The following is a 26284-nucleotide window of genomic DNA, read 5'->3' on the forward strand; positions in this document are numbered from 1 at the left end:
TAGCTCTTTGAAAATTCGGAAAAATGTCAATTTTTTACCCCGTTTTTGAGGCCAAAAATGGGCATCAAAAATGCCATATCTCGGCTATCGTAAAAGCTACGACCTTGCGGATGGTCTCGTTGGATTTAGAACGGCGAAACTAAGACAAAACCGTTGGAATTTTCCCGATAGCTCCCATAGAAGCCGAGATATAGGCCTTCAAAGTTTGGGTTTTTTCATTTTTCGGGTATACCCCCCCCGTATCGAATTTTTCACCAAAAATTGATTTTTTTCGAATTTGAATTAACTATACCAGCGGCTTGTTCCTATCACCTACAACACGAAAACACCGGGTTTAAATGAGTTTCGATAAAAACTAAGGGAATTATAGCACTTTGAAAATGCGAAAAATCGATTTTCTTTAAACCCAAAAATAGCTACAGAAACCCCTATCAGCGGCTTATTCCCATCACCTACATTACGAAAACACCGGGTTATAACGGAATTTGACGAGAACAAGTGGAATTATAGCTCTTTGAAAATTCGGAAAAAAGTCAATTTTTTACCCCGTTTTTGAGGCCAAAAATGGGCATCAAAAATGCCATATCTCGGCTGTCGTAAAAGCTACGACCTTGCGGATGGTCTCGTTGGATTTAGAACGGCGAAACTAAGACAAAACCGTTGGAATTTTCCCGATAGCTCCCATAGAAGCCGAGATATAGGCCTTCAAAGTTTGGGTTTTTTCATTTTTCGGGTATACCCCCCCGTATCGAATTTTTCACCAAAAATTGATTTTTTTCGAATTTGAATTAACTATACCAGCGGCTTGTTCCCATCACCTACAACACGAAAACACCGGGTTATAATGAGTTTCGATAAAAACTAAGGGAATTATAGCACTTTGAAAATGCGAAAAATCGATTTTCTTTAAACCCAAAAATTGCTTTAGAAATCCCTATCAGCGGCTTATTCCCATCACCTACATTACGAAAACACCGGGTTATAACGGAATTTAACCAGAACAAGTGGAATTATAGCTCTTTGAAAATTCGGAAAAATGTCAATTTTTTACCCCGTTTTTGAGGCCAAAAATGGGCATCAAAAATGCCATATCTCGGCTATCGTAAAAGCTACGACCTTGCGGATGGTCTCGTTGGATTTAGAACGGCGAAACTAAGACAAAACCGTTGGAATTTTCCCGATAGCTCCCATAGAAGCCGAGATATAGGCCTTCAAAGTTTGGGTTTTTTCATTTTTCGGGTATACCCCCCCGTATCGAAAATTTCACCAAAAATTGATTTTTTTCGAATTTGAATTAACTATACCAGCGGCTTGTTCCCATCACCTACAACACGAAAACACCGGGTTATAATGAGTTTCGATAAAAACTAAGGGAATTATAGCACTTTGAAAATGCGAAAAATCGATTTTCTTTAAACCCAAAATAGCTACAGAAACCCCTATCAGCGGCTTATTCCCATCACCTACATTACGAAAACACCGGGTTATAACGGAATTTGACGAGAACAAGTGGAATTATAGCTCTTTGAAAATTCGGAAAAAAGTCAATTTTTTACCCCGTTTTTGAGGCCAAAAATGGGCATCAAAAATGCCATATCTCGGCTATCGTAAAAGCTACGACCTTGCGGATGGTCTCGTTGGATTTAGAACGGCGAAACTAAGACAAAACCGTTGGAATTTTCCCGATAGCTCCCATAGAAGCCGAGATATAGGCCTTCAAAGTTTGGGTTTTTTCATTTTTCGGGTATACCCCCCCGTATCGAAAATTTCACCAAAAATTGATTTTTTTCGAATTTGAATTAACTATACCAGCGGCTTGTTCCCATCACCTACAACACGAAAACACCGGGTTATAATGAGTTTCGATAAAAACTAAGGGAATTATAGCACTTTGAAAATGCGAAAAATCGATTTTCTTTAAACCCAAAATAGCTACAGAAACCCCTATCAGCGGCTTATTCCCATCACCTACATTACGAAAACACCGGGTTATAACGGAATTTGACGAGAACAAGTGGAATTATAGCTCTTTGAAAATTCGGAAAAAAGTCAATTTTTTACCCCGTTTTTGAGGCCAAAAATGGGCATCAAAAATGCCATATCTCGGCTATCGTAAAAGCTACGACCTTGCGGATGGTCTCGTTGGATTTAGAACGGCGAAACTAAGACAAAACCGTTGGAATTTTCCCGATAGCTCCCATAGAAGCCGAGATATAGGCCTTCAAAGTTTGGGTTTTTTCATTTTTCGGGTATACCCCCCCGTATCGAAAATTTCACCAAAAATTGATTTTTTTCGAATTTGAATTAACTATACCAGCGGCTTGTTCCCATCACCTACAACACGAAAACACCGGGTTATAATGAGTTTCGATAAAAACTAAGGGAATTATAGCACTTTGAAAATGCGAAAAATCGATTTTCTTTAAACCCAAAAATTGCTTTAGAAATCCCTATCAGCGGCTTATTCCCATCACCTACATTACGAAAACACCGGGTTCTAACGGAATTCGACCAGAACAAGTGGAATTATAGCTCTTTGAAAATTCGGAAAAATGTCAATTTTTTACCCCGTTTTTGAGGCCAAAAATGGGCATCAAAAATGCCATATCTCGGCTATCGTAAAAGCTACGACCTTGCGGATGGTCTCGTTGGATTTAGAACGGCAAAACTAAGACAAAACCGTTGGAATTTTCCCGATAGCTCCCATAGAAGCCGAGATATAGGCCTTCAAAGTTTGGGTTTTTTCATTTTTCGGGTATACCCCCCCGTATCGAATTTTTCACCAAAAATTGATTTTTTTCGAATTTGAATTAACTATACCAGCGGCTTGTTCCTATCGCCTACAACACGAAAACACCGGGTTTAAATGAGTTTCGATAAAAACTAAGGAAATTATAGCACTTTGAAAATGCGAAAAATCGATTTTCTTTAAACCCAAAAATTGCTTTACAAATCCCTATCAGCGGCTTATTCCCATCACCTACATTACGAAAACACCGGGTTATAACGGAATTCGACCAGAACAAGTGGAATTATAGCTCTTTGAAAATTCGGAAAAAAGTCAATTTTTTACCCCGTTTTTGAGGCCAAAAATGGGCATCAAAAATGCCATATCTCGGCTATCGTAAAAGCTACGACCTTGCGGACGGTCTCGTTGGATTTAGAACGGCGAAACTAAGACAAAACCGTTGGAATTTTCCCGATAGCTCCCATAGAAGCCGAGATATAGGCCTTCAAAGTTTGGGTTTTTTCATTTTTCGGGTATACCCCCCCGTATCGAATTTTTCACCAAAAATTGATTTTTTTCGAATTTGAATTAACTATACCAGCGGCTTGTTCCCATCACCTACAACACGAAAACACCGGGTTATAATGAGTTTCGATAAAAACTAAGGGAATTATAGCACTTTGAAAATGCGAAAAATCGATTTTCTTTAAACCCAAAAATTGCTACAGAAACCCCTATCAGCGGCTTATTCCCATCACCTACATTACGAAAACACCGGGTTATAACGGAATTCGACCAGAACAAGTGGAATTATAGCTCTTTGAAAATTCGGAAAAAAGTCAATTTTTTACCCCGTTTTTGAGGCCAAAAATGGGCATCAAAAATGCCATATCTCGGCTATCGTAAAAGCTACGACCTTGCGGACGGTCTCGTTGGATTTAGAACGGCGAAACTAAGACAAAACCGTTGGAATTTTCCCGATAGCTCCCATAGAAGCCGAGATATAGGCCTTCAAAGTTTGGGTTTTTTCATTTTTCGGGTATACCCCCCCGTATCGAATTTTTCACCAAAAATTGATTTTTTTCGAATTTGAATTAACTATACCAGCGGCTTGTTCCCATCACCTACAACACGAAAACACCGGGTTATAATGAGTTTCGATAAAAACTAAGGGAATTATAGCACTTTGAAAATGCGAAAAATCGATTTTCTTTAAACCCAAAAATTGCTTTAGAAATCCCTATCAGCGGCTTATTCCCATCACCTACATTACGAAAACACCGGGTTATAACGGAATTCGACCAGAACAAGTGGAATTATAGCTCTTTGAAAATTCGGAAAAAAGTCAATTTTTTACCCCGTTTTTGAGGCCAAAAATGGGCATCAAAAATGCCATATCTCGGCTATGGTAAAAGCTACGACCTTGCGGATGGTCTCGTTGGATTTAGAACGGCGAAACTAAGACAAAACCGTTGGAATTTTCCCGATAGCTCCCATAGAAGCCGAGATATAGGCCTTCAAAGTTTGGGTTTTTTCATTTTTCGGGTATACCCCCCCGTATCGAATTTTTCACCAAAAATTTTTTTTTTTCGAATTTAAATTAACTATACCAGCGGCTTGTTCCCATCACCTACAACACGAAAACACCGGGTTATAATGAGTTTCGATAAAAACTAAGGGAATTATAGCACTTTGAAAATGCGAAAAATCGATTTTCTTTAAACCCAAAAATTGCTTTAGAAATCCCTATCAGCGGCTTATTCCCATCACCTACATTACGAAAACACCGGGTTATAACGGAATTTGACGAGAACAAGTGGAATTATAGCTCTTTGAAAATTCGGAAAAAAGTCAATTTTTTACCCCGTTTTTGAGGCCAAAAATGGGCATCAAAAATGCCATATCTCGGCTATCGTAAAAGCTACGACCTTGCGGACGGCCTCGTTGGATTTAGAACGGCGAAACTAAGACAAAACCGTTGGAATTTTCCCGATAGCTCCCATAGAAGCCGAGATATAGGCCTTCAAAGTTTGGGTTTTTTCATTTTTCGGGTATACCCCCCCGTATCGAATTTTTCACCAAAAATTTTTTTTTTTCGAATTTAAATTAACTATACCAGCGGCTTGTTCCCATCACCTACAACACGAAAACACCGGGTTATAATGAGTTTCGATAAAAACTAAGGGAATTATAGCACTTTGAAAATGCGAAAAATCGATTTTCTTTAAACCCAAAAATTGCTTTAGAAATCCCTATCAGCGGCTTATTCCCATCACCTACATTACGAAAACACCGGGTTATAACGGAATTCGACCAGAACAAGTGGAATTATAGCTCTTTGAAAATTCGGAAAAAAGTCAATTTTTTACCCCGTTTTTGAGGCCAAAAATGGGCATCAAAAATGCCATATCTCGGCTATCGTAAAAGCTACGACCTTGCGGACGGTCTCGTTGTATTTAGAACGGCGAAACTAAGACAAAACCGTTGGAATTTTCCCGATAGCTCCCATAGAAGACGAGATATAGGCCTTCAAAGTTTGGGTTTTTTCATTTTTCGGGTATACCCCCCCGTATCGAATTTTTCACCAAAAATTGATTTTTTTCGAATTTGAATTAACTATACCAGCGGCTTGTTCCCATCACCTACAACACAAAAACACCGGGTTATAATGAGTTTCGATAAAAACTAAGGAAATTATAGCACTTTGAAAATGCGAAAAATCGATTTTCTTTAAACCCAAAAATTGCTTTAGAAATCCCTATCAGCGGCTTATTCCCATCACCTACATTACGAAAACACCGGGTTATAACGGAATTCGACCAGAACAAGTGGAATTATCGCTCTTTGAAAATTCGGAAAAAAGTCAATTTTTTACCCCGTTTTTGAGGCCAAAAATGGGCATCAAAAATGCCATATCTCGGCTATCGTAAAAGCTACGACCTTGCGGATGGTCTCGTTGGATTCAGAACGGCGAAACTAAGACAAAACCGTTGGAATTTTCCCGATAGCTCCCATAGAAGCCGAGATATAGGCTTTCAAAGTTTGGGTTTTTTCATTTTTCGGGTATACCCTCCCGTATCGAATTTTTCACCAAAAATTTTTTTTTTTTCGAATTTAAATTAACTATACCAGCGGCTTGTTCCCATCACCTACAACACGAAAACACCGGGTTATAATGAGTTTCGATAAAAACTAAGGGAATTATAGCACTTTGAAAATGCGAAAAATCGATTTTCTTTAAACCCAAAAATAGCTACAGAAACCCCTATCAGCGGCTTATTCCCATCACCTACATTACGAAAACACCGGGTTATAACGGAATTTGACGAGAACAAGTGGAATTATAGCTCTTTGAAAATTCGGAAAAAAGTCAATTTTTTACCCCGTTTTTGAGGTCAAAAATGGGCATCAAAAATGCCATATCTCGGCTATCGTAAAAGCTACGACCTTGCGGATGGTCTCGTTGGATTCAGAACGGCGAAACTAAGACAAAACCGTTGGAATTTTCCCGATAGCTCCCATAGAAGCCGAGATATAGGCTTTCAAAGTTTGGGTTTTTTCATTTTTCGGGTATACCCCCCCGTATCGAATTTTTCACCAAAAATTTTTTTTTTTCGAATTTAAATTAACTATACCAGCGGCTTGTTCCCATCACCTACAACACGAAAACACCGGGTTATAATGAGTTTCGATAAAAACTAAGGGAATTATAGCACTTTGAAAATGCGAAAAATCGATTTTCTTTAAACCCAAAAATTGCTTTAGAAATCCCTATCAGCGGCTTATTCCCATCACCTACATTACGAAAACACCGGGTTCTAACGGAATTCGACCAGAACAAGTGGAATTATAGCTCTTTGAAAATTCGGAAAAATGTCAATTTTTTACCCCGTTTTTGAGGCCAAAAATGGGCATCAAAAATGCCATATCTCGGCTATCGTAAAAGCTACGACCTTGCGGATGGTCTCGTTGGATTTAGAACGGCGAAACTAAGACAAAACCGTTGGAATTTTCCCGATAGCTCCCATAGAAGCCGAGATATAGGCCTTCAAAGTTTGGGTTTTTTCATTTTTCGGGTATACCCCCCCGTATCGAAAATTTCACCAAAAATTGATTTTTTTCGAATTTGAATTAACTATACCAGCGGCTTGTTCCCATCACCTACAACACGAAAACACCGGGTTATAATGAGTTTCGATAAAAACTAAGGGAATTATAGCACTTTGAAAATGCGAAAAATCGATTTTCTTTAAACCCAAAATAGCTACAGAAACCCCTATCAGCGGCTTATTCCCATCACCTACATTACGAAAACACCGGGTTATAACGGAATTTGACGAGAACAAGTGGAATTATAGCTCTTTGAAAATTCGGAAAAAAGTCAATTTTTTACCCCGTTTTTGAGGCCAAAAATGGGCATCAAAAATGCCATATCTCGGCTATCGTAAAAGCTACGACCTTGCGGATGGTCTCGTTGGATTTAGAACGGCGAAACTAAGACAAAACCGTTGGAATTTTCCCGATAGCTCCCATAGAAGCCGAGATATAGGCCTTCAAAGTTTGGGTTTTTTCATTTTTCGGGTATACCCCCCCGTATCGAAAATTTCACCAAAAATTGATTTTTTTCGAATTTGAATTAACTATACCAGCGGCTTGTTCCCATCACCTACAACACGAAAACACCGGGTTATAATGAGTTTCGATAAAAACTAAGGGAATTATAGCACTTTGAAAATGCGAAAAATCGATTTTCTTTAAACCCAAAAATTGCTTTAGAAATCCCTATCAGCGGCTTATTCCCATCACCTACATTACGAAAACACCGGGTTATAACGGAATTTGACGAGAACAAGTGGAATTATAGCTCTTTGAAAATTCGGAAAAAAGTCAATTTTTTACCCCGTTTTTGAGGCCAAAAATGGGCATCAAAAATGCCATATCTCGGCTGTCGTAAAAGCTACGACCTTGCGGATGGTCTCGTTGGATTTAGAACGGCGAAACTAAGACAAAACCGTTGGAATTTTCCCGATAGCTCCCATAGAAGCCGAGATATAGGCCTTCAAAGTTTGGGTTTTTTCATTTTTCGGGTATACCCCCCCGTATCGAATTTTTCACCAAAAATTGATTTTTTTCGAATTTGAATTAACTATACCAGCGGCTTGTTCCCATCACCTACAACACGAAAACACCGGGTTATAATGAGTTTCGATAAAAACTAAGGGAATTATAGCACTTTGAAAATGCGAAAAATCGATTTTCTTTAAACCCAAAAATTGCTTTAGAAATCCCTATCAGCGGCTTATTCCCATCACCTACATTACGAAAACACCGGGTTATAACGGAATTTAACCAGAACAAGTGGAATTATAGCTCTTTGAAAATTCGGAAAAATGTCAATTTTTTACCCCGTTTTTGAGGCCAAAAATGGGCATCAAAAATGCCATATCTCGGCTATCGTAAAAGCTACGACCTTGCGGATGGTCTCGTTGGATTTAGAACGGCGAAACTAAGACAAAACCGTTGGAATTTTCCCGATAGCTCCCATAGAAGCCGAGATATAGGCCTTCAAAGTTTGGGTTTTTTCATTTTTCGGGTATACCCCCCCGTATCGAATTTTTCACCAAAAATTGATTTTTTTCGAATTTGAATTAACTATACCAGCGGCTTGTTCCCATCACCTACAACACGAAAACACCGGGTTATAATGAGTTTCGATAAAAACTAAGGGAATTATAGCACTTTGAAAATGCGAAAAATCGATTTTCTTTAAACCCAAAAATAGCTACAGAAACCCCTATCAGCGGCTTATTCCCATCACCTACATTACGAAAACACCGGGTTATAACGGAATTCGACCAGAACAAGTGGAATTATCGCTCTTTGAAAATTCGGAAAAAAGTCAATTTTTTACCCCGTTTTTGAGGCCAAAAATGGGCATCAAAAATGCCATATCTCGGCTATCGTAAAAGCTACGACCTTGCGGACGGTCTCGTTGGATTTAGAACGGCGAAACTAAGACAAAACCGTTGGAATTTTCCCGATAGCTCCTATAGAAGCCGAGATATAGGCCTTCAAAGTTTGGGTTTTTTCATTTTTCGGGTATACCCCCCCGTATCGAATTTTTCACCAAAAATTGATTTTTTTCGAATTTGAATTAACTATACCAGCGGCTTGTTCCCATCACCTACAACACGAAAACACCGGGTTATAATGAGTTTCGATAAAAACTAAGGAAATTATAGCACTTTTAAAATGCGAAAAATCGATTTTCTTTAAACCCAAAAATTGCTTTAGAAATCCCTATCAGCGGCTTGTTCCCATCACCTACAACACGAAAACACCGGGTTATAATGAGTTTCGATAAAAACTAAGGGAATTATAGCACTTTGAAAATGCGAAAAATCGATTTTCTTTAAACCCAAAAATAGCTACAGAAACCCCTATCAGCGGCTTATTCCCATCACCTACATTACGAAAACACCGGGTTATAACGGAATTTGACGAGAACAAGTGGAATTATAGCTCTTTGAAAATTCGGAAAAAAGTCAATTTTTTACCCCGTTTTTGAGGTCAAAAATGGGCATCAAAAATGCCATATCTCGGCTATCGTAAAAGCTACGACCTTGCGGATGGTCTCGTTGGATTCAGAACGGCGAAACTAAGACAAAACCGTTGGAATTTTCCCGATAGCTCCCATAGAAGCCGAGATATAGGCTTTCAAAGTTTGGGTTTTTTCATTTTTCGGGTATACCCCCCCGTATCGAATTTTTCACCAAAAATTTTTTTTTTTCGAATTTAAATTAACTATACCAGCGGCTTGTTCCCATCACCTACAACACGAAAACACCGGGTTATAATGAGTTTCGATAAAAACTAAGGGAATTATAGCACTTTGAAAATGCGAAAAATCGATTTTCTTTAAACCCAAAAATTGCTTTAGAAATCCCTATCAGCGGCTTATTCCCATCACCTACATTACGAAAACACCGGGTTCTAACGGAATTCGACCAGAACAAGTGGAATTATAGCTCTTTGAAAATTCGGAAAAATGTCAATTTTTTACCCCGTTTTTGAGGCCAAAAATGGGCATCAAAAATGCCATATCTCGGCTATCGTAAAAGCTACGACCTTGCGGATGGTCTCGTTGGATTTAGAACGGCGAAACTAAGACAAAACCGTTGGAATTTTCCCGATAGCTCCCATAGAAGCCGAGATATAGGCCTTCAAAGTTTGGGTTTTTTCATTTTTCGGGTATACCCCCCCGTATCGAAAATTTCACCAAAAATTGATTTTTTTCGAATTTGAATTAACTATACCAGCGGCTTGTTCCCATCACCTACAACACGAAAACACCGGGTTATAATGAGTTTCGATAAAAACTAAGGGAATTATAGCACTTTGAAAATGCGAAAAATCGATTTTCTTTAAACCCAAAATAGCTACAGAAACCCCTATCAGCGGCTTATTCCCATCACCTACATTACGAAAACACCGGGTTATAACGGAATTTGACGAGAACAAGTGGAATTATAGCTCTTTGAAAATTCGGAAAAAAGTCAATTTTTTACCCCGTTTTTGAGGCCAAAAATGGGCATCAAAAATGCCATATCTCGGCTATCGTAAAAGCTACGACCTTGCGGATGGTCTCGTTGGATTTAGAACGGCGAAACTAAGACAAAACCGTTGGAATTTTCCCGATAGCTCCCATAGAAGCCGAGATATAGGCCTTCAAAGTTTGGGTTTTTTCATTTTTCGGGTATACCCCCCCGTATCGAAAATTTCACCAAAAATTGATTTTTTTCGAATTTGAATTAACTATACCAGCGGCTTGTTCCCATCACCTACAACACGAAAACACCGGGTTATAATGAGTTTCGATAAAAACTAAGGGAATTATAGCACTTTGAAAATGCGAAAAATCGATTTTCTTTAAACCCAAAAATTGCTTTAGAAATCCCTATCAGCGGCTTATTCCCATCACCTACATTACGAAAACACCGGGTTATAACGGAATTTGACGAGAACAAGTGGAATTATAGCTCTTTGAAAATTCGGAAAAAAGTCAATTTTTTACCCCGTTTTTGAGGCCAAAAATGGGCATCAAAAATGCCATATCTCGGCTGTCGTAAAAGCTACGACCTTGCGGATGGTCTCGTTGGATTTAGAACGGCGAAACTAAGACAAAACCGTTGGAATTTTCCCGATAGCTCCCATAGAAGCCGAGATATAGGCCTTCAAAGTTTGGGTTTTTTCATTTTTCGGGTATACCCCCCCGTATCGAATTTTTCACCAAAAATTGATTTTTTTCGAATTTGAATTAACTATACCAGCGGCTTGTTCCCATCACCTACAACACGAAAACACCGGGTTATAATGAGTTTCGATAAAAACTAAGGGAATTATAGCACTTTGAAAATGCGAAAAATCGATTTTCTTTAAACCCAAAAATTGCTTTAGAAATCCCTATCAGCGGCTTATTCCCATCACCTACATTACGAAAACACCGGGTTATAACGGAATTTAACCAGAACAAGTGGAATTATAGCTCTTTGAAAATTCGGAAAAATGTCAATTTTTTACCCCGTTTTTGAGGCCAAAAATGGGCATCAAAAATGCCATATCTCGGCTATCGTAAAAGCTACGACCTTGCGGATGGTCTCGTTGGATTTAGAACGGCGAAACTAAGACAAAACCGTTGGAATTTTCCCGATAGCTCCCATAGAAGCCGAGATATAGGCTTTCAAAGTTTGGGTTTTTTCATTTTTCGGGTATACCCCCCCGTATCCAATTTTTCACCAAAAATTGATTTTTTTCGAATTTGAATTAACTATACCAGCGGCTTGTTCCCATCACCTACAACACGAAAACACCGGGTTATAATGAGTTTCGATAAAAACTAAGGGAATTATAGCACTTTGAAAATGCGAAAAATCGATTTTCTTTAAACCCAAAAATTGCTACAGAAACCCCTATCAGCGGCTTATTCCCATCACCTACATTACGAAAACACCGGGTTATAACGGAATTCGACCAGAACAAGTGGAATTATAGCTCTTTGAAAATTCGGAAAAAAGTCAATTTTTTACCCCGTTTTTGAGGCCAAAAATGGGCATCAAAAATGCCATATCTCGGCTATCGTAAAAGCTACGACCTTGCGGATGGTCTCGTTGGATTCAGAACGGCGAAACTAAGACAAAACCGTTGGAATTTTCCCGATAGCTCCCATAGAAGCCGAGATATAGGCCTTCAAAATTTGGGTTTTTTCATTTTTCGGGTATACCCCCCCACACATCTCGTGAGAGTAAAATTTTTTTTTTTCGAATTTAAATTAACTATACCAGCGGCTTGTTCCCATCACCTACAACACGAAAACACCGGGTTATAATGAGTTTCGATAAAAACTAAGGGAATTATAGCACTTTGAAAATGCGAAAAATCGATTTTCTTTAAACCCAAAAATTGCTTTAGAAATCCCTATCAGCGGCTTATTCCCATCACCTACATTACGAAAACACCGGGTTATAACGGAATTCGACCAGAACAAGTGGAATTATAGCTCTTTGAAAATTCGGAAAAAAGTCAATTTTTTACCCCGTTTTTGAGGCCAAAAATGGGCATCAAAAATGCCATATCTCGGCTATCGTAAAAGCTACGACCTTGCGGACGGTCTCGTTGGATTTAGAACGGCGAAACTAAGACAAAACCGTTGGAATTTTCCCGATAGCTCCCATAGAAGCCGAGATATAGGCCTTCAAAGTTTGGGTTTTTTCATTTTTCGGGTATACCCCCCCGTATCGAATTTTTCACCAAAAATTTTTTTTTTTCGAATTTAAATTAACTATACCAGCGGCTTGTTCCCATCACCTACAACACGAAAACACCGGGTTATAATGAGTTTCGATAAAAACTAAGGGAATTATAGCACTTTGAAAATGCGAAAAATCGATTTTCTTTAAACCCAAAAATTGCTTTAGAAATCCCTATCAGCGGCTTATTCCCATCACCTACATTACGAAAACACCGGGTTATAACGGAATTTGACGAGAACAAGTGGAATTATAGCTCTTTGAAAATTCGGAAAAAAGTCAATTTTTTTACCCCGTTTTTGAGGCCAAAAATGGGCATCAAAAATGCCATATCTCGGCTATCGTAAAAGCTACGACCTTGCGGACGGCCTCGTTGGATTTAGAACGGCGAAACTAAGACAAAACCGTTGGAATTTTCCCGATAGCTCCCATAGAAGCCGAGATATAGGCCTTCAAAGTTTGGGTTTTTTCATTTTTCGGGTATACCCCCCCGTATCGAATTTTTCACCAAAAATTTTTTTTTTTCGAATTTAAATTAACTATACCAGCGGCTTGTTCCCATCACCTACAACACGAAAACACCGGGTTATAATGAGTTTCGATAAAAACTAAGGGAATTATAGCACTTTGAAAATGCGAAAAATCGATTTTCTTTAACCCAAAAATTGCTTTAGAAATCCCTATCAGCGGCTTATTCCCATCACCTACATTACGAAAACACCGGGTTATAACGGAATTCGACCAGAACAAGTGGAATTATCGCTCTTTGAAAATTCGGAAAAAAGTCAATTTTTTACCCCGTTTTTGAGGCCAAAAATGGGCATCAAAAATGCCATATCTCGGCTATCGTAAAAGCTACGACCTTGCGGATGGTCTCGTTGGATTCAGAACGGCGAAACTAAGACAAAACCGTTGGAATTTTCCCGATAGCTCCCATAGAAGCCGAGATATAGGCTTTCAAAGTTTGGGTTTTTTCATTTTTCGGGGTATACCCCCCCGTATCGAATTTTTCACCAAAAATTTTTTTTTTTTCGAATTTAAATTAACTATACCAGCGGCTTGTTCCCATCACCTACAACACGAAAACACCGGGTTATAATGAGTTTCGATAAAAACTAAGGGAATTATAGCACTTTGAAAATGCGAAAAATCGATTTTCTTTAAACCCAAAAATAGCTACAGAAACCCCTATCAGCGGCTTATTCCCATCACCTACATTACGAAAACACCGGGTTATAACGGAATTCGACCAGAACAAGTGGAATTATCGCTCTTTGAAAATTCGGAAAAAAGTCAATTTTTTACCCCGTTTTTGAGGCCAAAAATGGGCATCAAAAATGCCATATCTCGGCTATCGTAAAAGCTACGACCTTGCGGACGGTCTCGTTGGATTTAGAACGGCGAAACTAAGACAAAACCGTTGGAATTTTCCCGATAGCTCCTATAGAAGCCGAGATATAGGCCTTCAAAGTTTGAGTTTTTTCATTTTTCGGGTATACCCCCCCGTATCGAATTTTTCACCAAAAATTGATTTTTTTCGAATTTGAATTAACTATACCAGCGGCTTGTTCCCATCACCTACAACACGAAAACACCGGGTTATAATGAGTTTCGATAAAAACTAAGGAAATTATAGCACTTTTAAAATGCGAAAAATCGATTTTCTTTAAACCCAAAAATTGCTTTAGAAATCCCTATCAGCGGCTTGTTCCCATCACCTACAACACGAAAACACCGGGTTATAATGAGTTTCGATAAAAACTAAGGGAATTATAGCACTTTGAAAATGCGAAAAATCGATTTTCTTTAAACCCAAAAATAGCTACAGAAACCCCTATCAGCGGCTTATTCCCATCACCTACATTACGAAAACACCGGGTTATAACGGAATTTGACGAGAACAAGTGGAATTATAGCTCTTTGAAAATTCGGAAAAAAGTCAATTTTTTACCCCGTTTTTGAGGCCAAAAATGGGCATCAAAAATGCCATATCTCGGCTATCGTAAAAGCTACGACCTTGCGGTTGGTCTCGTTGGATTTAGAACGGCGAAACTAAGACAAAACCGTTGGAATTTTCCCGATAGCTCCCATAGAAGCCGAGATATAGGCCTTCAAAGTTTGGGTTTTTTCATTTTTCGGGTATACCCCCCCCGTATCGAATTTTTCACCAAAAATTTTTTTTTTTCGAATTTAAATTAACTATACCAGCGGCTTGTTCCCATCACCTACAACACGAAAACACCGGGTTATAATGAGTTTCGATAAAAACTAAGGGAATTATAGCACTTTGAAAATGCGAAAAATCGATTTTCTTTAAACCCAAAAATTGCTTTAGAAATCCCTATCAGCGGCTTATTCCCATCACCTACATTACGAAAACACCGGGTTATAACGGAATTCGACCAGAACAAGTGGAATTATCGCTCTTTGAAAATTCGGAAAAAAGTCAATTTTTTACCCCGTTTTTGAGGCCAAAAATGGGCATCAAAAATGCCATATCTCGGCTATCGTAAAAGCTACGACCTTGCGGACGGTCTCGTTGGATTTAGAACGGCGAAACTAAGACAAAACCGTTGGAATTTTCCCGATAGCTCCCATAGAAGCCGAGATATAGGCCTTCAAAGTTTGGGTTTTTTCATTTTTCGGGTATACCCCCCCGTATCGAATTTTTCACCAAAAATTGATTTTTTTCGAATTTGAATTAACTATACCAGCGGCTTGTTCCCATCACCTACAACACGAAAACACCGGGTTATAATGAGTTTCGATAAAAACTAAGGGAATTATAGCACTTTGAAAATGCGAAAAATCGATTTTCTTTAAACCCAAAAATTGCTTTAGAAATCCCTATCAGCGGCTTATTCCCATCACCTACATTACGAAAACACCGGGTTATAACGGAATTCGACCAGAACAAGTGGAATTATCGCTCTTTGAAAATTCGGAAAAAAGTCAATTTTTTACCCCGTTTTTGAGGCCAAAAATGGGCATCAAAAATGCCATATCTCGGCTATCGTAAAAGCTACGACCTTGCGGACGGTCTCGTTGGATTCAGAACGGCGAAACTAAGACAAAACCGTTGGAATTTTCCCGATAGCTCCCATAGAAGCCGAGATATAGGCTTTCAAAGTTTGGGTTTTTTCATTTTTCGGGTATACCCCCCCGTATCGAAAATTTCACCAAAAATTGATTTTTTTCGAATTTGAATTAACTATACCAGCGGCTTGTTCCCATCACCTACAACACGAAAACACCGGGTTATAATGAGTTTCGATAAAAACTAAGGGAATTATAGCACTTTGAAAATGCGAAAAATCGATTTTCTTTAAACCCAAAAATTGCTTTAGAAATCCCTATCAGCGGCTTATTCCCATCACCTACATTACGAAAACACCGGGTTATAACGGAATTTAACCAGAACAAGTGGAATTATAGCTCTTTGAAAATTCGGAAAAATGTCAATTTTTTACCCCGTTTTTGAGGCCAAAAATGGGCATCAAAAATGCCATATCTCGGCTATCGTAAAAGCTACGACCTTGCGGACGGTCTCGTTGGATTTAGAACGGCGAAACTAAGACAAAACCGTTGGAATTTTCCCGATAGCTCCCATAGAAGCCGAGATATAGGCTTTCAAAGTTTGGGTTTTTTCATTTTTCGGGTATACCCCCCCGTATCGAATTTTGCACCAAAAATTTTTTTTTTTCGAATTTAAATTAACTATACCAGCGGCTTGTTCCCATCACCTACAACACGAAAACACCGGGTTATAATGAGTTTCGATAAAAACTAAGGGAATTATAGCACTTTGAAAATGCGAAAAATCAATTTTCTTTAAACCCAAAAATAGCTACAGAAACCCCTATCAGCGGCTTATTCCCATCACCTACATTACGAAAACACCGGGTTATAACGGAATTTGACGAGAACAAGTGGAATTATAGCTCTTTGAAAATTCGGAAAAAAGTCAATTTTTTACCCCGTTTTTGAGGCCAAAAATGGGCATCAAAAATGCCATATCTCGGCTATCGTAAAAGCTACGACCTTGCGGACGGTCTCGTTGGATTTAGAACGGCGAAACTAAGACAAAACCGTTGGAATTTTCCCGATAGCTCCCATAGAAGACGAGATATAGGCCTTCAAAGTTTGGGTTTTTTCATTTTTCGGGTATACCCCCCCGTATCAAATTTTTCACCAAAAATTGATTTTTTTCGAATTTGAATTAACTATACCAGCGGCTTGTTCCCATCACCTACAACACGAAAACACCAGGTTATAATGAGTTTCGATAAAAACTAAGGGAATTATAGCTCTTTGAAAATTCGGAAAAAAGTCAATTTTTTACCCCGTTTTTGAGGCCAAAAATGGGCATCAAAAATGCCATATCTCGGCTATCGTAAAAGCTACGACCTTGCGGACGGTCTCGTTGGATTTAGAACGGCGAAACTAAGACAAAACCGTTGGAATTTTCCCGATAGCTCCCATAGAAGACGAGATATAGGCCTTCAAAGTTTGGGTTTTTTCATTTTTCGGGTATACCCCCCCGTATCGAATTTTTCACCAAAAATTTTTTTTTTTCGAATTTGAATTAACTATACCAGCGGCTTGTTCCCATCACCTACAACACGAAAACACCGGGTTATAATGAGTTTCGATAAAAACTAAGGAAATTATAGCACTTTGAAAATGCGAAAAATCGATTTTCTTTAAACCCAAAAATTGCTTTACAAATCCCTATCAGCGGCATATTCCTATCACCTACATTACGAAAACATCGGGTTATAACGGAATTTAACCAGAACAAGTGGAATTATAGCTCTTTGAAAATTCGGAAAAATGTCAATTTTTTACCCCGTTTTTGAGGCCAAAAATGGGCATCAAAAATGCCATATCTCGGCTATCGTAAAAGCTACGACCTTGCGGATGGTCTCGTTGGATTTAGAACGGCGAAACTAAGACAAAACCGTTGGAATTTTCCCGATAGCTCCCATAGGAGCAGAGATATAGGCCTTCAAACTTTGGGTTTTTTCATTTTTCGGGTATACCCCCCCGTATCGAATTTTTCACCAAAAATTGATTTTTTTCGAATTTGAATTAACTATACCAGCGGCTTGTTCCCATCACCTACAACACGAAAACACCGGGTTATAATGAGTTTCGATAAAAACTAAGGGAATTATAGCACTTTGAAAATGCGAAAAATCGATTTTCTTTAAACCCAAAAATTGCTTTAGAAATCCCTATCAGCGGCTTATTCCCATCACCTACATTACGAAAACACCGGGTTATAACGGAATTTAACCAGAACAAGTGGAATTATAGCTCTTTGAAAATTCGGAAAAATGTCAATTTTTTACCCCGTTTTTGAGGCCAAAAATGGGCATCAAAAATGCCATATCTCGGCTATCGTAAAAGCTACGACCTTGCGGACGGTCTCGTTGGATTTAGAACGGCGAAACTAAGACAAAACCGTTGGAATTTTCCCGATAGCTCCCATAGAAGCCGAGATATAGGCCTTCAAAGTTTGGGTTTTTTCATTTTTCGGGTATACCCCCCCGTATCGAATTTTTCACCAAAAATTGATTTTTTTCGAATTTGAATTAACTATACCAGCGGCTTGTTCCCATCACCTACAACACGAAAACACCGGGTTATAATGAGTTTCGATAAAAACTAAGGGAATTATAGCACTTTGAAAATGCGAAAAATCGATTTTCTTTAAACCCAAAAATTGCTTTAGAAATCCCTATCAGCGGCTTATTCCCATCACCTACATTACGAAAACACCGGGTTATAACGGAATTTAACCAGAACAAGTGGAATTATAGCTCTTTGAAAATTCGGAAAAATGTCAATTTTTTACCCCGTTTTTGAGGCCAAAAATGGGCATCAAAAATGCCATATCTCGGCTATCGTAAAAGCTACGACCTTGCGGATTGTCTCGTTGGATTTAGAACGGCGAAACTAAGACAAAACCGTTGGAATTTTCCCGATAGCTCCCATAGAAGCTGAGATATAGGCCTTCAAAGTTTGGGTTTTTTCATTTTTCGGGTATACCCCCCCGTATCGAATTTTTCACCAAAAATTGATTTTTTTCGAATTTGAATTAACTATACCAGCGGCTTGTTCCCATCACCTACAACACGAAAACACCGGGTTATAATGAGTTTCGATAAAAACTAAGGGAATTATAGCACTTTGAAAATGCGAAAAATCGATTTTCTTTAAACCCAAAAATTGCTTTACAAATCCCTATCAGCGGCATATTCCTATCACCTACATTACGAAAACACCGGGTTATAACGGAATTTAACCAGAACAAGTGGAATTATAGCTCTTTGAAAATTCGGAAAAATGTCAATTTTTTACCCCGTTTTTGAGGCCAAAAATGGGCATCAAAAATGCCATATCTCGGCTATCGTAAAAGCTACGACCTTGCGGACGGTCTCGTTGGATTTAGAACGGCGAAACTAAGACAAAACCGTTGGAATTTTCCCGATAGCTCCCATAGAAGACGAGATATAGGCCTTCAAAGTTTGGGTTTTTTCATTTTTCGGGTATACCCCCCCGTATCGAATTTTTCACCAAAAATTGATTTTTTTCGAATTTAAATTAACTATACCAGCGGCTTGTTCCCATCACCTACAACACGAAAACACCAGGTTATAATGAGTTTCGATAAAAACTAAGGGAATTATAGCACTTTGAAAATGCGAAAAATCGATTTTCTTTAAACCCAAAAATTGCTTTAGAAATCCCTATCAGCGGCTTATTCCCATCACCTACATTACGAAAACATCGGGTTATAACGGAATTTAACCAGAACAAGTGGAATTATAGCTCTTTGAAAATTCGGAAAAAAGTCAATTTTTTACCCCGTTTTTGAGGCCAAAAATGGGCATCAAAAATGCCATATCTCGGCTATCGTAAAAGCTACGACCTTGCGGACGGTCTCGTTGGATTTAGAACGGCGAAACTAAGACAAAACCGTTGGAATTTTCCCGATAGCTCCCATAGAAGACGAGATATAGGCCTTCAAAGTTTGGGTTTTTTCATTTTTCGGGTATACCCCCCCGTATCGAATTTTTCACCAAAAATTGATTTTTTTCGAATTTAAATTAACTATACCAGCGGCTTGTTCCCATCACCTACAACACGAAAACACCAGGTTATAATGAGTTTCGATAAAAACTAAGGGAATTATAGCACTTTGAAAATGCGAAAAATCGATTTTCTTTAAACCCAAAAATTGCTTTAGAAATCCCTATCAGCGGCTTATTCCCATCACCTACATTACGAAAACACCGGGTTATAACGGAATTTGACGAGAACAAGTGGAATTATAGCTCTTTGAAAATTCGGAAAAAAGTCAATTTTTTACCCCGTTTTTGAGGCCAAAAATGGGCATCAAAAATGCCATATCTCGGCTATCGTAAAAGCTACGACCTTGCGGATGGTCTCGTTGGATTTAGAACGGCGAAACTAAGACAAAACCATTGGAATTTTTCCGATAGCTCCCATAGAAGCCGAGATATAGGCCTTCAAAGTTTGGGTTTTTTCATTTTTCGGGTATACCCCCCCGTATCGAATTTTTCACCAAAAATTTTTTTTTTTCGAATTTAAATTAACTATACCAGCGGCTTGTTCCCATCACCTACAACACGAAAACACCGGGTTATAATGAGTTTCGATAAAAACTAAGGGAATTATAGCACTTTGAAAATGCGAAAAATCGATTTTCTTTAAACCCAAAAATTGCTTTAGAAATCCCTATCAGCGGCTTATTCCCATCACCTACATTACGAAAACACCGGGTTATAACGGAATTCGACCAGAACAAGTGGAATTATAGCTCTTTGAAAATTCGGAAAAAAGTCAATTTTTTACCCCGTTTTTGAGGCCAAAAATGGGCATCAAAAATGCCATATCTCGGCTATCGTAAAAGCTACGACCTTGCGGATGGTCTCGTTGGATTTAGCACGGCGAAACTAAGACAAAACCGTTGGAATTTTCCCGATAGCTCCCATAGAAGCCGAGATATAGGCCTTCAAAGTTTGGGTTTTTTCATTTTTCGGGTATACCCCCCCGTATCGAATTTTTCACCAAAAATTGATTTTTTTCGAATTTGAATTAACTATACCAGCGGCTTGTTCCCATCACCTACAACACGAAAACACCGGGTTATAATGAGTTTCGATAAAAACTAAGGGAATTATAGCACTTTGAAAATGCGAAAAATCGATTTACTTTAAACCCAAAAATTGCTTTAGAAATCCCTATCAGCGGCTTATTCCCATCACCTACATTACGAAAACACCGGGTTATAACGGAATTTGACGAGAACAAGTGGAATTATAGCTCTTTGAAAATTCGGAAAAAAGTCAATTTTTTACCCCGTTTTTGAGGCCAAAAATGGGCATCAAAAATGCCATATCTCGACTATCGTAAAAGCTACGACCTTGCGGATGGTCTCGTTGGATTTAGAACGGCAAAACTAAGACAAAACCGTTGGAATTTTCCCGATAGCTCCCATAGAAGCCGAGATATAGGCCTTCAAAGTTTGGGTTTTTTCATTTTTCGGGTATACCCCCCCGTATCGAATTTTTCACCAAAAATTGATTTTTTTCGAATTTGAATTAACTATACCAGCGGCTTGTTCCCATCACCTACAACACGAAAACACCGGGTTATAATGAGTTTCGATAAAAACTAAGGGAATTATAGCACTTTGAAAATGCGAAAAATCGATTTTCTTTAAACCCAAAAATTGCTTTACAAATCCCTATCAGCGGCATATTCCTATCACCTACATAACGAAAACACCGGGTTATAACGGAATTTAACCAGAACAAGTGGAATTATAGCTCTTTGAAAATTCGGAAAAAAGTCAATTTTTTACCCCGTTTTTGAGGCCAAAAATGGGCATCAAAAATGCCATATCTCGGCTATCGTAAAAGCTACGACCTTGCGGATGGTCTCGTTGGATTTAGAACGGCGAAACTAAGACAAAACCGTTGGAATTTTCCCGATAGCTCCCATAGGAGCAGAGATATAGGCTTTCAAAGTTTGGGTTTTTTCATTTTTCGGGTATACCCCCCCGTATCGAATTTTGCACCAAAAATTTTTTTTTTTCGAATTTAAATTAACTATACCAGCGGCTTGTTCCCATCACCTACAACACGAAAACACCGGGTTATAATGAGTTTCGATAAAAACTAAGGGAATTATAGCACTTTGAAAATGCGAAAAATCAATTTTCTTTAAACCCAAAAATAGCTACAGAAACCCCTATCAGCGGCTTATTCCCATCACCTACATTACGAAAACACCGGGTTATAACGGAATTTGACGAGAACAAGTGGAATTATAGCTCTTTGAAAATTCGGAAAAAAGTCAATTTTTTACCCCCGTTTTTGAGGCCAAAAATGGGCATCAAAAATGCCATATCTCGGCTATCGTAAAAGCTACGACCTTGCGGACGGTCTCGTTGGATTTAGAACGGCGAAACTAAGACAAAACCGTTGGAATTTTCCCGATAGCTCCCATAGAAGACGAGATATAGGCCTTCAAAGTTTGGGTTTTTTCATTTTTCGGGTATACCCCCCCGTATCAAATTTTTCACCAAAAATTGATTTTTTTCGAATTTGAATTAACTATACCAGCGGCTTGTTCCCATCACCTACAACACGAAAACACCGGGTTATAATGAGTTTCGATAAAAACTAAGGAAATTATAGCACTTTGAAAATGCGAAAAATCGATTTTCTTTAAACCCAAAAATTGCTTTACAAATCCCTATTAGCGGCATATTCCTATCACCTACATTACGAAAACATCGGGTTATAACGGAATTTAACCAGAACAAGTGGAATTATAGCTCTTTGAAAATTCGGAAAAATGTCAATTTTTTACCCCGTTTTTGAGGCCAAAAATGGGCATCAAAAATGCCATATCTCGGCTATCGTAAAAGCTACGACCTTGCGGATGGTCTCGTTGGATTTAGAACGGCGAAACTAAGACAAAACCGTTGGAATTTTCCCGATAGCTCCCATAGAAGCCGAGATATAGGCCTTCAAAGTTTGGGTTTTTTCATTTTTCGGGTATACCCCCCCGTATCAAATTTTTCACCAAAAATTGATTTTTTTCGAATTTGAATTAACTATACCAGCGGCTTGTTCCCATCACCTACAACACGAAAACACCAGGTTATAATGAGTTTCGATAAAAACTAAGGGAATTATAGCACTTTGAAAATGCGAAAAATCGATTTTCTTTAAACCCAAAAATTGCTTTAGAAATCCCTATCAGCGGCTTATTCCCATCACCTACATTACGAAAACACCGGGTTATAACGGAATTCGACCAGAACAAGTGGAATTATAGCTCTTTGAAAATTCGGAAAAAAGTCAATTTTTTACCCCGTTTTTGAGGCCAAAAATGGGCATCAAAAATGCCATATCTCGGCTATCGTAAAAGCTACGACCTTGCGGATGGTCTCGTTGGATTTAGAACGGCGAAACTAAGACAAAACCGTTGGAATTTTCCCGATAGCTCCCATAGAAGCCGAGATATAGGCCTTCAAAGTTTGGGTTTTTTCATTTTTCGGGTATACCCCCCCGTATCGAATTTTTCACCAAAAATTTTTTTTTTTCGAATTTGAATTAACTATACCAGCGGCTTGTTCCCATCACCTACAACACGAAAACACCAGGTTATAATGAGTTTCGATAAAAACTAAGGGAATTATAGCTCTTTGAAAATTCGGAAAAAAGTCAATTTTTTACCCCGTTTTTGAGGCCAAAAATGGGCATCAAAAATGCCATATCTCGGCTATCGTAAAAGCTACGACCTTGCGGACGGTCTCGTTGGATTTAGAACGGCGAAACTAAGACAAAACCGTTGGAATTTTCCCGATAGCTCCCATAGAAGCCGAGATATAGGCCTTCAAAGTTTGGGTTTTTTCATTTTTCGGGTATACCCCCCCGTATCGAATTTTTCACCAAAAATTTTTTTTTTTCGAATTTGAATTAACTATACCAGCGGCTTGTTCCCATCACCTACAACACGAAAACACCAGGTTATAATGAGTTTCGATAAAAACTAAGGGAATTATAGCTCTTTGAAAATTCGGAAAAAAGTCAATTTTTTACCCCGTTTTTGAGGCCAAAAATGGGCATCAAAAATGCCATATCTCGGCTATCGTAAAAGCTACGACCTTGCGGACGGTCTCGTTGGATTTAGAACGGCGAAACTAAGACAAAACCGTTGGAATTTTCCCGATAGCTCCCATAGAAGACGAGATATAGGCCTTCAAAGTTTGGGTTTTTTCATTTTTCGGGTATACCCCCCCGTATCGAATTTTTCACCAAAAATTGATTTTTTTCGAATTTGAATTAACTATACCAGCGGCTTGTTCCCATCACCTACAACACGAAAACACCGGGTTATAATGAGTTTCGATAAAAACTAAGGAAATTATAGCACTTTGAAAATGCGAAAAATCGATTTTCTTTAAACCCAAAAATTGCTTTACAAATCCCTATTAGCGGCATATTCCTATCACCTACATTACGAAAACATCGGGTTATAACGGAATTTAACCAGAACAAGTGGAATTATAGCTCTTTGAAAATTCGGAAAAATGTCAATTTTTTACCCCGTTTTTGAGGCCAAAAATGGGCATCAAAAATGCCATATCTCGGCTATCGTAAAAGCTACGACCTTGCGGATGGTCTCGTTGGATTTAGAACGGCGAAACTAAGACAAAACCGTTGGAATTTTCCCGATAGCTCCCATAGAAGCCGAGATATAGGCCTTCAAAGTTTGGGTTTTTTCATTTTTCGGGTATACCCCCCCGTATCAAATTTTTCACCAAAAATTGATTTTTTTCGAATTTGAATTAACTATACCAGCGGCTTGTTCCCATCACCTACAACACGAAAACACCAGGTTATAATGAGTTTCGATAAAAACTAAGGGAATTATAGCACTTTGAAAATGCGAAAAATCGATTTTCTTTAAACCCAAAAATTGCTTTAGAAATCCCTATCAGCGGCTTATTCCCATCACCTACATTACGAAAACACCGGGTTATAACGGAATTCGACCAGAACAAGTGGAATTATAGCTCTTTGAAAATTCGGAAAAAAGTCAATTTTTTACCCCGTTTTTGAGGCCAAAAATGGGCATCAAAAATGCCATATCTCGGCTATCGTAAAAGCTACGACCTTGCGGATGGTCTCGTTGGATTTAGAACGGCGAAACTAAGACAAAACCGTTGGAATTTTCCCGATAGCTCCCATAGAAGCCGAGATATAGGCCTTCAAAGTTTGGGTTTTTTCATTTTTCGGGTATACCCCCCCGTATCGAATTTTTCACCAAAAATTTTTTTTTTTCGAATTTGAATTAACTATACCAGCGGCTTGTTCCCATCACCTACAACACGAAAACACCAGGTTATAATGAGTTTCGATAAAAACTAAGGGAATTATAGCTCTTTGAAAATTCGGAAAAAAGTCAATTTTTTACCCCGTTTTTGAGGCCAAAAATGGGCATCAAAAATGCCATATCTCGGCTATCGTAAAAGCTACGACCTTGCGGACGGTCTCGTTGGATTTAGAACGGCGAAACTAAGACAAAACCGTTGGAATTTTCCCGATAGCTCCCATAGAAGCCGAGATATAGGCCTTCAAAGTTTGGGTTTTTTCATTTTTCGGGTATACCCCCCCGTATCGAATTTTTCACCAAAAATTTTTTTTTTTCGAATTTGAATTAACTATACCAGCGGCTTGTTCCCATCACCTACAACACGAAAACACCAGGTTATAATGAGTTTCGATAAAAACTAAGGGAATTATAGCTCTTTGAAAATTCGGAAAAAAGTCAATTTTTTACCCCGTTTTTGAGGCCAAAAATGGGCATCAAAAATGCCATATCTCGGCTATCGTAAAAGCTACGACCTTGCGGACGGTCTCGTTGGATTTAGAACGGCGAAACTAAGACAAAACCGTTGGAATTTTCCCGATAGCTCCCATAGAAGACGAGATATAGGCCTTCAAAGTTTGGGTTTTTTCATTTTTCGGGTATACCCCCCCGTATCGAATTTTTCACCAAAAATTGATTTTTTTCGAATTTGAATTAACTATACCAGCGGCTTGTTCCCATCACCTACAACACGAAAACACCGGGTTATAATGAGTTTCGATAAAAACTAAGGAAATTATAGCACTTTGAAAATGCGAAAAATCGATTTTCTTTAAACCCAAAAATTGCTTTACAAATCCCTATTAGCGGCATATTCCTATCACCTACATTACGAAAACATCGGGTTATAACGGAATTTAACCAGAACAAGTGGAATTATAGCTCTTTGAAAATTCGGAAAAATGTCAATTTTTTACCCCGTTTTTGAGGCCAAAAATGGGCATCAAAAATGCCATATCTCGGCTATCGTAAAAGCTACGACCTTGCGGATGGTCTCGTTGGATTTAGAACGGCGAAACTAAGACAAAACCGTTGGAATTTTCCCGATAGCTCCCATAGAAGCCGAGATATAGGCCTTCAAAGTTTGGGTTTTTTCATTTTTCGGGTATACCCCCACGTATCGAATTTTTCACCAAAAATTTTTTTTTTTCGAATTTAAATTAACTATACCAGCGGCTTGTTCCCATCACCTACAACACGAAAACACCGGGTTATAATGAGTTTCGATAAAAACTAAGGGAATTATAGCACTTTGAAAATGCGAAAAATC

Source organism: Anthonomus grandis, chromosome 14, assembly GCF_022605725.1.
Source record: "Anthonomus grandis grandis chromosome 14, icAntGran1.3, whole genome shotgun sequence".
Taxonomy (NCBI): Eukaryota; Metazoa; Arthropoda; class Insecta; order Coleoptera; family Curculionidae; genus Anthonomus; species Anthonomus grandis.